This window comes from Oreochromis aureus, linkage group 14 (genome assembly GCF_013358895.1).
Source record: "Oreochromis aureus strain Israel breed Guangdong linkage group 14, ZZ_aureus, whole genome shotgun sequence".
NCBI lineage: Eukaryota > Metazoa > Chordata > Actinopteri > Cichliformes > Cichlidae > Oreochromis > Oreochromis aureus.
In genome coordinates, this window is record NC_052955.1 from 22,355,692 (window position 1) to 22,369,810 (window position 14,119).

The following is a 14,119-nucleotide window of genomic DNA, read 5'->3' on the forward strand; positions in this document are numbered from 1 at the left end:
TATCAGGTTGTTTAAAAAAAAAACCTCTCTGAAAAGCCTTCGGTAAATTCAGAATGATACAGCAAATATACTGATGGGGAGTAGAAAGAGGTTCCTTTTTAGGAACACAGTTATGTGTCATTATTAAGAGGTTTCTTCCTCCTAAAAAGGAAAAAAGACATATCCAAAGAAACAGATTCGCAAATTCATTTGTCCAGCCCGTTTTCTTTAGTGCTGCTGTAGGATGAGTTGTGCAGAGGGTGGTATTCATGTGGGTTTATGCACAATAAATAAAAGGTTGCTAAATGATATCTTTTCCACCACAGCTTCAGATGCCCTTCTTCACATGCCCCACCCCCCACCCCCTTCAACTCACCACAGCCAAGTACACTGCACTTACCACAACATTTTGACATTTAGTCAATACGATACTTCAAAAATCTTTTTTGTAAATAACTATTTTTAGTTCCATTTATTAATAGTAAAAGATTTAGCACCATCCTCTGTGGTGAGGGGTGAGGGAAGACTTTTGCTCCATTAGAAAAGAAATGTTTAAAATTACATTAAGTTTGTTGGGTGGTGTTAGGTGTTTCCAAGTATCTGCTGAATGGTCAAACAAGAGACCTTTTGGTAACATGTTCACCATACTAACTGCACAAAATCATGATGACCTGATAATGATTTTGTACAGTCAGAATGAGTCAGTCAGAATGCTGTCTTCAGGAGGCTGAAGAATTATTATTCATTAGTGCTGAAGCCAAGGATCCAAATAAAGTATTGCTCATATCACAATTCTATCACTTTGTGACAACAAACAGCGATAAAAGAGGGTTCTGTGTTTGACTCGGTGGGGTTAGAAAACTAAAACTATAAAAGCAAGATAAATAATGTGACTTTTTAAAGGATTTATTTCAAATTAAAAAGCAGGTCTCATTTATACCAACATTACAGAAATATATAAAATATTCTCATTAAAAAGAAAATAATAATAATAGTAACAACAACCTCAAAAATGTAAACTCATTTCTAAGTAGTATTCTCATTTTTCACTTACAAAACATTGTGATTTACATCCTGACCCTTAAAGCACCAAAGCCACGATGCTGAGGTAGTAGCAACAAAGGTCAGCTGCTTCTTGTCAGTGGCCGTGTTATTTTAGGTCGTATGTTTTAGTTTTAAGCTAAAATCAGCAGTGGTCTTTGTGGGTGCAGAGCCAATTCATGACACAGCGCACACATTACAGCCAGGAGGACAATAGGCCTCTCTATGAGGAAGCACTTGCACACGTACGCACATATACATATACACACTGCTATGTTTAAACAGGTGGGCAGAAAATTGAGTGGTTAGCAAGGTGGGTGTTTGTGTGTATGTGCGTGCACGTGTGTGTGTTTCCCTGGGTGTTAGCTGTGTGTGAGGAGTTTGGTTATTAAAAGGAAAGGAATGGATACGGCATATGTGTGTTTAGCCTTGGCTGGCCTCCTAGGAATACATACCATGGTGACACTAGCAGTGCCTAGAGCAGCAGAATTCCTTCTTATAAAAATAAGCATCATGGAAACAGAGAAGAGAGGAAAGGAAGAAGAAAAAAGGGAGGAAAGAAACAAAAGACATGAATAGTGTGCATAATGGACATGTATGCAAGAAAACACACAAAAAGATGAGTGTTATGAGTGTCTGACCCAAGTGTTTTCATTTTGACCTAAGCTTGGACTGTCAGTCATAAGATTGCCGCAGTTTGAATCATATATAGCTAAAGGGGATTTATTATGCTTTTCTTGATTTTCTGTCATGTACACATTGCTGCAGCGGTCAATGTTTATATTAAACATAGCAAAGGAGTCATATTCTTATAACCCAAAAGCACCGGCTTCAGACTGCTTTAAACACTCTTATCCCAAAAGTGTTTTCTCATTTTGGCTCGGTATGATGTCACTGAGAGTTGATACCCTTCATATGGTCATCTCAGACACAACAGCACCACCCAGATGTTGCATAAACCGTGTGTTAATAAGAGGCAGTTAACAAGAAAATTATCAGGTAAAAGTGCACCAAGACCCGGCATAAAATAAAAGGAGGATTAGTTTGAACTGTGACTTATGCAAAGTAAAGTCCAATAATAAAAATTATACACAACTGTGTTCTTCTTCATTACAGTTCATCAGCCCAATAATAATTATGTCTTGTGTTGAAAAACAAAAATTAGCACCTCTTTGTCTCACAATTACTGCTTTCAGGTGTACAGATTAGAGTCCTCCTCACAGCCTCCTCCCATCCTACGGTTAAAAAAATTACAGACTCGATGCAGCAAAAAAATGCGGTTACGGGAGTGGACCAGGTCTTGTTTTTAACTGCTACTGCTCAAATTGGGAAGTAGGCAAAAGTTACATGCAGACATACAGATGGAGTTGAACTTCAGGGAAGTGACTAATTTCATGAGCTACATTTAATTTGGTGACGGCTGTCAAAAAGAGGAAGCAGGACACTGATGACGCTTTGAGTCAAGTCTTTAGCTAGCAGTGCAAATACATGCTAACTGGTTCTGGTCAGTAACAGAGAACAATGGTCTTTCTCAATAGTTCTTCCAAGAGCTGCATTGTCATCCTAATGTCTCCACCACAGCACACCCAGCACACACATATACTAGTCACCTTGAGCTGATCTGTCCATGATTACTATGGTTATGTAATGCTGAGATGCAACTTTTGGGTGCAAAAAGAAAAGAAACAGCAGCCTTTTGAAAAGGCCTCCACTGTGTTTCAGTGTTTTAGTGACCCATTCATAGACTGTGAATAAAAGCTGGTTAACATACCTAATATGATATCATGCATTTGTTTGTGGAGTCTAATTTTTAAGCTTCAGGCTTTATGTGGTTGTGATGAGAAACCAAGAGCACTGCGTACTCATATGGTAGGGACCTGTCAATCACAAGTTTGCCACACTCACACTATGTCTTTATTATCTATTTTACTGTTAAAGGGACCATAGTTTACAAAGTGAATGCAGAATTCAATATCATGTAACACTAACAACTGAGTTCACAAACAGGATGATGTTTACCAGAGCTGAGTCCACACAGGAAGTCATTTCCCAATCGTTCATCACTTTGAAGTCGACTGTTGGTCTCTTGCGGACATTCCAGGCTTTAGTTGCCTAGGTAACCCTGCAATGTATTTACCACTTTGTCAGTCAATATTCTGCGCTGCTCACTGGCAGTCACTTCATTGACTTCATATTGGGTCTTGTGCAGTTATTTCAGCTGTATTTACTTGAACTTGCTGTATGTGATTCTCTTCTTATGGTCACCACATTGCTGCAAAATGCTTCCTGTGTGGACACGGCTTTGAAGACAGAAAGTAAATGAGAAGTAGGGTCATTTTCTCATAAGCTTTTATATAATCTGACTCTTTTTGCAACCAGAGGAGTGGCCCCTTGTTGGCCATTAGAAAAAAATGTAGGTCTATGACACTGAACGTGACTTTTAAGACCGAGAATCTGTGCCCATTTTTCATGTAAAGTCTGAGACCTTTGACCCCACCTTGTATTGCGGGTGGGGTCAGGTTTTGCTGGTTCCAAAACTTAAATGCAAAAAGGAGTTCTCAGAGACAAAACCAATGCTAATCGCAAGTGTAGCTGATTATTTTGCTTATACGTGAGAATGTAATGTAAACTTGCAACACATAATCAATATTAAATACTTTAGGAAACCAGCAAGAAAACTATCACACAGAAACAGCTCAAGGCTACCCATCCAACGACAAATGAATTGCACTTGTAAATTATATAAAGTGCTCGATTACTCCATCTTTGAGAGAATACAAGCTATATAAAAATTCTCGATCAGAGATAGATATATCCCTCTAATGCCTTGATTATATTCTGTTGCAGACACGAATACAGATAACTGAACACCCAACCAACGAGTGCTTGTGCCTGTTATACATTTCTGAAGTCTGCTTGAAGTTCACCACCTGGGACACATGCATAGTTGGTGGACTGCAATGTAAATTCTCCACAAATGGTCTAGACCTTCTCTCTCAGTAGCTGATGATGAAATTATGTCAATCAAATCCTAGCAGACCCGAGCAAACTCATGGATGTGGAAAGTACAAACGAGGCTTAAGATGTAGGCCATTAAAATTATCTCTGAACTAATAAAGATTTTAAAAAGTAATTTGGTGAATAACGAATATGAAAATGTATGATCAGTGAATCATAATACAAGTATTTGCTTTATTAATCCAGGTAAGACTATGAAAACATTTTATTCTGTACAGCAACTACATGTGAGTGTATATATAAGATGTTAAAAATGCTTTCAGAAAGACACTGAAACATCCTGAAACAATAAGTAACATCATCTGTATGATTCAAAGACATATTAAAAGACTTGCTGTCTGGTACAAAACATGGAAACTACAGGGGGGAAGTTATGACAGGAAACAGTGTGGTAGAGACACTTCTCATCACGAAAACACATACATATACATATAAACATATACATGCAGACATGCAGTTACAGCTCAACCCTTATAGCAATAAGTAGATAGACAGGACAAGGAAGTGGAAGTAAAAGAAAATAACACCTGAATGCATGCAGGTGCATTCAGAAATGACTGTATTTCTACCAAATTTACGGTATACCAACCTATAAATAAATGTTAAAAAAAAAAAAGGTGAAAGACATCATCATCATCTGGTATGTGGCTTGAGATCCATCAATATGCCTCTGATCAAATACGCTCATCAATATTATGAGCCGTTGCCTGGATACAGTTGGACTAGAACACGTGAGAATATACAGACGAGTATTCATCATCTTTTGGCACACTTTTAGGTGCACAGAGACGCATCCAGACGTCATATAACTTTGACTTCAGTCGAAGGTTAAAAAGAAGAAGAAGGAGAAAGCTTACAATATATTCACATCAACCTCCCACAGCTGACGTGAATAAGAGACTGGAATGCAATGGGAGTAAAAAACACTGCTGATCTGCTCTGAGGGAGTTATAAATACACATTCTAACAGAAGACCTGCTGCCCCACTTCTGTCTACATAGGGTCAAACACTGGAAAGCACACACAACTATGTGTAAACACACAAAGTTAGCCTTATGACGATAATGCTATTTAGATGTAACATAAAGTTTTGAATTGTACAGTGCTGTGGCCCATTTTCAAACTCAATTTCCATTAGTCAGTTCTGTTTGACTGTGATTAGCAAAAATTTGCACACCACACACACCAATCTTTTTGCTTACCCTAAAAGGGCATTCTTGGTGCCTGTATCAGGCCGTGTCTGAAACTGAAACAAACAGCAAGTAAAACCAAAAGAAAGCCACTGCTGTATGGTTTTAATGAAAGTTTATGTTGAATGGAGGGGGCATTTTAACCTGGAAAAAACTCCTGCCATGACCTCTGCTAGGCAGATGTAACAGGAATGAACACTGTTTCCCCACAGCACGTCAAACCCTGAACATTCCCGTTGTCTTCTGGTGGCCACAAGAACTCCAATATTGATGACATCGGTTTATTTTTCACCCGTCTTTACAAGTCCTGACACAAAACCAGTAAACCAAAGGGCAAGGGAATTTTGCAAACAAGAACGCCTCACATTGCAGGCTAGCAACAGAGTGGTGTTTTTATCTGTCCTCCTCTTTAAACAGCTTCAATAAATAAAAACTTCTCACCACTTATGACGCTCGTTCTAGGCTTGGCTGTGCTTCATTGCCCAAACACCTGACATCAATCTGTACTTGTTTTACGTTAGTGGTCTTCTTCCTGTCTGGCAGCTGCGTGGTGTTTTGCATACAACAAAATCCCTTTCTAAGGTTTTAGCTAAAGCACATTGTTCAGAAAAGGCTACTTTACACAAGTATTTTTCCACTAAGGCCTACATTAGGAATTGAGCAGCAAACTTTTCAAGTTACATTTGTTAGTGTTTTATAATTAATGTTAGGGCACTATATTTTTTTATTCATGTGAATTTTAGAAATAGACAAAAATCTGTGAAATTACCTATGGTAAAACTTTCATGAGAAAGTCTCTCTTTGCTGCTTTCTATTTATGTTTTTCTCACCTTTGTCTGTCCTTTCCGCCTCCCACGCCTTCCTCTCTGTGTGTCGAGCACATAATGTTCATGTTAGTTTGACTTTTTTTTGTCTCATCAAAATGACTTTCTCATACTAAGATCTGATCTCAGGGGGCATCTTTGATGACATTGCTTGTAGAGTACTGTGCAAAAGTCTTCAGCCACCCCTAATTTGTTCTTATCTTTGGCATGGGTGCATGGATTTATTGAAACCTATTCAAACATAGACAGAGATACAGTACATAAGGCAGGAATAAAGTTTGTACAAATTCAATATTTTGACTATCTTTTTTCTTCAACACAGCCTGAACTATCTTAGGCAGCTTTCTTGTAATTTCTTTAAGTCTTCAGGAAGTAGTTCTCCAGGCTTCTTGAAGGACACTTAAAGCTCGTCTTTGGATGTTGAGTGCCTTATCTTCTGTTCTCTGTCACACACTGCTTCAATTATGTTGAGGTCCAGACTCCAGGGAGGCCAATCGATGACCGATGCTGTTCAATACTGTGTGTTTTTCTATCCAGGTATGCTTTTGCTGCATTGGCAGTGCGCTTGGGATCATTGTCAAGTTGAAAAATTAAGCTGCTGCCAATCAGACTCTTTGATTCAGTACTGCATTCTGAATCAAACTCTGACAGTACGTTTCTGCATTTATAATTCCATCAAGTTTGATCGTCAACACCAGTGGCTGCAATGCAATCCCAAACAATGACAAAGCCTTGACTGTTTTTTTAGAGATGACTGTAGGCACTCACTGATGTACCCTTTTCTAAATTACTCTGTGCATATTAAGAACCAAAAATTTCTGATTCCGAATCATTAATCTGTAAGACCTGTTGCCATTGACTTTCAATCCAGTTCTTGTGTAATTTAACATACCCCAGGCTCTTCTTCCTGTTTCCCTTCCTTAAGACTGGCTTGACAGCCATGTTTTCACCTAATAGCTCTTTGGGATTCACCCCGTTTATAGGAAAATCTTATTCCTGTCAAACAGCGTTATCTTTGCCATTTTTCATAGATTCGACTGGATTCACGGATTCGATTTGAATTATGTGTTTGTAACAAGTTTTCCAAAGACACAATTTCAGATGGTTCTTTTCTAAGTTGTCTGCTATGTGTAGACACAACACTAGTTCACTGCTTAAATTCGGTGCCTTTTTTGTGCTTGAATGATTCATAAGTCAGTCTTAAGCAACTTAAAAGAAAATAAAAACACACATACAAACCTAAAAAACAATTCTGAAAATAGTCAAGTACAACAACTGGGAAAAACCTTCAGAAAATCTAGAAAACTATTGCTCAAGACCATTGTGGGAAAAAAACAAAACGAGAAACCCTGGCTCCTTGGAGGCGAAATATATATAAGAAATGAGAAGCTGCTCAAAACTGTTTCCTGAATGGACCATATTTTACCTCACTGCTGTTCCTTCTGGTTACACATTAGACCAACAAATACACAGAGTGATAAACCACCCCTCTGTTATCGAAACAAAGATTTAGCTGTTTGTTTTGCTTTGGGTTCATAGGGGCTGTGTAACATGCACACACACATGCACACACACACATACACTCACTGATATCTGGAGGGTTTCCAGGTACAAGTTCCCCTTTCTGTCAGTCTCTGTGTGAACTCAGCAACCTTAGTTTCCTACTATGGCCTTTTCATTGTGTTTGTCAGAAAACTGCATGTTTGAGTGAGTGAAGAAGTATATGCAGACTTTTAAACAAGTATTATATAAAATCGGTTGAGGAATAACATCTGTAGCCTATGGATTGTAGATGAGTCAGGTTCTATACTCTTTATCGAAACTGATTTAGCCAAAGTAAGCTAATGCACTCAGTTTTGCGGTCCACCAACACCAACTTGGAAATAGTGCAACATCTCCCCCTTCTGGTGAATTACCAGAAGAAGCTGCATAAACAAACTCCAACCCTCTTGTGAAATAATAGATTCCACAACTTTTTCATTCATGTTACTGGAACAATCTGTCGCAAGGGCATAGCTTAAACTACGACCTTTCATCATTTGTTTCTTTTCTAGCAAATAAATCATATTATACAAAGCTACACTGTTGTATGGAGTCTTTACAGATCACATTAGAGTACAGATGTAATCTTGAGATTATAATAATTAAAAAGATTTTTTGAGACCTTTTGGAGTATCATCCCATATAATCAGTCTGATTTAATGTGCGAGTATTGAGGGTAATATCAGTTATCAGTCGTGGTGCTGATATGCAGTTATTCTTTACTTCAGCAGCCGTCAGCAAACACCAGCAAGCTTATGGTAGGTAAATATCAAATTGCTCTCCTGTCTCTGCAACTTTCCAAACAATGGGATCATCACACAAGTTCACAGATTCTACATGTAACAGGGCGCACAGCTAATGCTGCTGAGGTGATAGTAAAATCACTTCATGTTAAGTTACTTTGGAATGAGTGGGACTAACTGTGCAACAGATCACCACAGATATCTCTGTCTTGGTATTTCATACAGCTTTAATATTATTAATTAACACAGCATTTTAGATCTCATTCTATTCTGTAAAAGACAACCAACACAGATCAAAAGACAAAAACAAGAATAATGATAAATAACAATAAAGCTGTAAGAACAAATAAAAACTAGAATGAGACAGGAGGTGTAGTGCAGCTACAGTACTGCGGTTAAAAACATTAGTAATATTATATTGTGGTAATAAAAGTTCCTTTGCCTGGAACTAGTAAATCCCAATGCACTGAAAAGTGCACCAGTTAAAGGGCAAAGATTGTGACATCACTGTTCGCAGACTTCTGTCACATGATATGCCTCAGTTTGTATGCTAGTGGTACTGCTTGTGTACATACAAATACAAACACAGCTGACTAATTTTCCTTCCTACTTTCCCTGAAAACAAAGAAGTTCAAAGAACTTGCATCTCAACTCTCCACCCTCACTCATTGTTTGTGCAGACATGTGTCGCTGTTATCTTGTTAGTAAACTTTCTCCATCCTTCTTCTCTTGCTTCCTAATTGAATGCACATGAGTGAATTCCAGCGGATGGGAGAGGTATAGAGGGAGGGTGTGATGAGGTCAAAGTTTAGATTCTGACCTTTGACCTCTGAGTAGAACCCAACTGTGTGGTACCTCTGGGAGTGTGTGTGTGTGTGTGTGTGTGTGTGTGTGTGTGCATGTGTGTGTGTTTGGTTGAGAGTGGGGTCATATTGAATACAAACTATGAGACTTATAGGTTGTGTTTATTTACAGATTAAGTGCAGTTACTTTTCTAATGGCGCTTTTTCAGTTAAAAAGGTGTAAAGATACCATTTATTTATTTATCACTGCAAAACAATTATAATAATTTTTACAACACTTCATCAAAGAAGAAATACACAAAGTTTGAATGAAACAGCGACTGCATACCACTCGCAATGAGGGTAACAACTGCGGAAGAACGTGCTGCGCACGCGTGAACCGTACACTCACCATTCACAGGGAATCTCCCAATTCCAAACACCCTCTGTGGAACGCAAACCAAAAGGCTCTCTGTAATCGCAATCACAAATGCAAACACACAAACACGCGCACACAAGCGAGTGATGCAGGGGGGTACATTGTGAAAATGGGAAGGTGGCGAGGTGGGGTGGGGTGGGGGTGAAAAAAGGGGAGGAAAATGGGAGCAGATGTTCATCAGGTCTACAAACCCCTCCTCCCTTCCCTTTATTTTTTTCCACTAGTAGTTGTAGCCTCTTATCTGAAGGAGGCTGTATGGGGCTGTGGAGGAATGACTTCACTTAATCATGAGTTTTTCAATAGGCTGAGTGTGCGAGTTTGTAGAGGTTGTAGGAGCACACACAAGCACAAAAGTGCGTGCGCACAGACGCAAACATGTACACGTCAGTGCAATGCAGTTGTTTTAATCAGGAAATCCACTCACATCCAATGGTGATGTTGTAATTATGGATTAGTCAGCTCTACTATCTACCTCCTACTCAATCTTCCATTCAGTTCTTATAACCCTCAGACAGCTCTTAGACGTCCTTCCTACTCACTGAAAACCAACATTGTTTGATCATCAAGGGGGTTGTTAAATATATCAGAAAACATGAATTGTTTTTACATCATTTCCCTGGAAACATCTTATTAGACTTGGCGTGCAGTGGTAGCCTAAAGTCAAATATCTCAGGCAATACAACCTCTCTCTTCTAATATCTAGCAGATGTTGAATAATCACAAGCTTTTATGATGACTAGGCTAATTACTCCAGCGCTGGAAGATTATGTGACCAAACAAAGGAATGCATCCCGTGGCACATTTTTATGCACCTGGTGGAATAATCCCAAATCTCTGGATGAACCTCGCTGCAGATCCACCCTCGACAAAACAATCTCCACTTTCCCTCCTTTATTGCCTTCTCTCTCTCTCTCTCTCTCTCTCCCTCTCTCATTTCCCCCATTTCTTCTAAATAACCCCAATCCTGCCCCTTCATCCGTCTCCTCTCCCCCCTCCTGCATCCATCTCTTTCCCCCTACCCAGCCCTTATATACCACACATTCACCTTCCTCTGTTATTTCCACACTGTGTGTGTGTGTGCATGGCTGTAGTCACAGAGGGCGGGCCATTAGTTTGTTAGTTGGTTCTGCAGCTCATTGAGCTCATTGTGCTCCAAAGGCCCTCCAGCCCAGCTGGACTCAACAAGAAGCAAGAACTCCCTTTCAAATCTCTCATCTCCTTTCTCCTCCCCTCCCCCTCTCCTTTAACCTCCACTGCCAGTAATCCCCAACTCAGCCCAAAGATTTAGTTTCTTCACAGAAGTAAACTGAACTTGCTAACCAAATAGCCAGCTTATAGCATTTGTTTGCCAAATTAACAAATTACCTCAAGGAACTTGTGTTGTTGACATCTTGCTAATGATTTGTTGTTTACAGTGTGAGAGGAGCTAAAAACACACACACACAGAGAGTGCCCACCTCTTAAGATGTAGAACTAATTAGGGCAGCTTCTTATGTCACTTTCTGTTGAAGACACACAGCTGCATTAGCACTGGTTTTGCATTTATTTATTGTTTTATCCGGGGACAATACACTTCATATTCATTGTGCATCTAAAAGTTCATTTTCATGCCTATAGTGTGCATTTTATGAATTTCAAGCATCACAACAAGTTGCGGTAAATTTATAGTGTAGCAGTTTACACTTTCGCCTAGGAAGCAAAAGATCCCTGGACAAGGCACAGATCCCTTGGGGGTTGAATGTGCAAAGGGCATCCAGTGTAAACAATTGCCAAATCAAATGTGTGAGTGGTGCTTCCTTAAGAAGGAGTCACCACTCATATATTTGATTTGGCAGATTTAGTAGCCCAAATTCAAAATATTGTTAATGTCTTAAAGGATTTTAGTTCATGTGATCACAAAGTGCACAGAGACAATAACAGCAGGAGACGATATTTGGCAGTTGTAGCAGTCTGGTGATTGTGACAGTGTTATCATATCGACCCATAGGAGGGTCAGAAATCGATTTCTGACCCATAGGATCTGCTCGGCCATGAAAGCCCATGGCATGAAGTTCCCTGGGCTCAGTTTTTATGCTGATGCTAATGCCAGAGGAGTTACTGAGTGAGCAAAGCATTGGTGGCTTTTACACCCTGTTCTGTAACTTTACATGGTCTGCACTCTGCTGTGATTCCAACACACTTCCACTTTGGAATAACCAGTTAAAGATGATGGACGAATATCTATGGGGGAACTGACTACTTGCAGTGCTGGCACAGTATTACACTCAGATTCATTGAACTCTATAGAATAACCAATTCTTTCCCTATGACAATGGCACTGAAAACACCTGAATGCAAAGATTAAGAGGTATGGACCGATACCCTTGTCCATGTATGTTTGGAAGTTACTTCTAAAATATCTGCCAGTAAAGCATCACAAAAATAGCAAGGACATCCTGTTATGTCAAAACTGGACTACACCTAGATCACTAGACCTCTGATTACATTTTAGCCATCTTTATTAGACACATATGAGGAAAGACATATGAGTCAAACGATTATAACACAGAATTACACTGCATCACAAAACTAGAATTCGCATTCCTGTAAATTTGACAAAAATTGCAAAGTGGTCTACAACTTTTGAAGGGTGGAAGATATACATATTACTTACAATCTGTGGTACATGAGATTTAAGAATCTGTGTGGGCGCATGCACAGTTTATTATCATACTGCTGAATGGCAGTTATGTGCAAAAGCAGCCAATTCATTTGCTTTCTACGGGGTGAAAAAAAAAAAGGAAAAGTCACAAATAATGTGCAGCTTATTACTTGTTTTGAGTAAAATCCCCAACCTTCAGACTGTAGAGTGGGCCTGTACCATTACAGCTCACTGGGGGTGGAATAGATTGAAATCCACTGTCAAACACACACAAACACATTCGCACACAAAAAACACACACTTAATGGTGACCACTTGGCTGGAGCAAAACAATGCTTTTCGGCGGGCTTTGTTCTCAGCTGAACTCATCTTTCAAAAGGTACAACTTGGACTCAAGAATTTCTGAGGCAGACTGAGTCATTTTTATCAATCTTTTAAGATGTTCCTCTGGTCCTACAGGGATTTCATGTGGGCTGGATATCAGTGGGTTGTTAATACCGCTTGTTTAAACTTACAAATGAACTCAAGAATTTTCACTGATGCCACAATTGAACCTATTTTAAGGTTAACTTAATAATCATTGCGTAAGCCAGTTAGTTGGTGTTCTGATGCTAATCGCACATGCTTATAATCTCAGTTTTAGTGGGACCAGCCCTAGTCCTAATCAGAATCGGTTGCAGAAGAAACCGAAAGCAGCTCTCTGAGGTTGCAGCCAACAGTCTGCTTGCTTATGAATGCTGTCACAAATCTCCTTACAGTCCCAGAGGTGTGACAGCCGAAGTCCTGGCAGATGTGTTTGTGCTTGTGTGTTCTTGAAGTTTTGTCTTTGTGAGGACTGACTTGTCCTACTGTTGATAGAAGGGCTTCAATTTATGATTGTAGTGTCTAAGTTAAGGTTTAGACTCGCTGTTTTTGCGAAGGTAGAGGGACTAAACCTGTTGTTTTGTGTGTGTGTGTGTGTGTGTGTGTGTGTGTGTGTGTGTGTGTGTGTGTGTGTGTGTGTGTGTGTGTGTGTGTGTGTGTGTGTGTGTGTGTGTGTTGGACTAATCATCTCAAGGCTCTGCTCTGCAGTGGAATTTTTTCACACATCTGTCTTCACCTTTGAAATCAACGCCTTCGCTCCTTCTTGTCTGTGTCATAGGGTTAGGCTGTCTCCACTTTTCTCCTTATCCACATTTAGTGCCTCAGTTTTCTGTCTGTTTCTTTGTTTTGTCTTTGAAATGGCCTTTTCTTGTTATGAGTATCTGCAGCACATCTGTAAAAGAAACCATCTGCCTGCATTTTCATTTCCTACTATGCATCAACTGAAAACAAGTAGGGGTGCAACGGATCAAAAATCTCACGGTTCGGATCGGATCACGGTTTTAAAGTCACGGATCGGATCAATTTTCGGATCAGCAAAAATAGAAAAAAAAAAGACAAAAATTCTACTCGCCGTTTACTTATTTAAGTATTTTTTGCCTATTAAAAAACATTCAACTGAAGACTCATTCCACGCACTTATATAAAAACAAATTAAGGTGCAATATGGACATTATGGACCATGCTGGGCAGCCTCTGCATCATCTGCACATGGCCATAAACAACCAGAGGAGTCTGTTCAGTGACAGGTTGCTTCTCCCAAAGTCAAGGACCAGCAGACTTAAAAAGTCCTTTGTCCCACATGCCATCAAACTGTTTAACTCCTCGCTGGAGGGGAAACGGGGACAGAGGAGGGGGGAACAAGTAAGCTGTAGTGCCTTTTCACTGTGCAATAGTTTTTGTTAATATCCAACGGTGCAATAGACTCACAATACTTGAAATGTGCCGTTCCCTTGTATCCTTATTCCTATTTATTCTATTTATCCCTTTTGTATACTCTGTATTTATATATGTGTAAAAATTGTATATTTCTGCTCACATTCTGCAACTTCTGTGGGT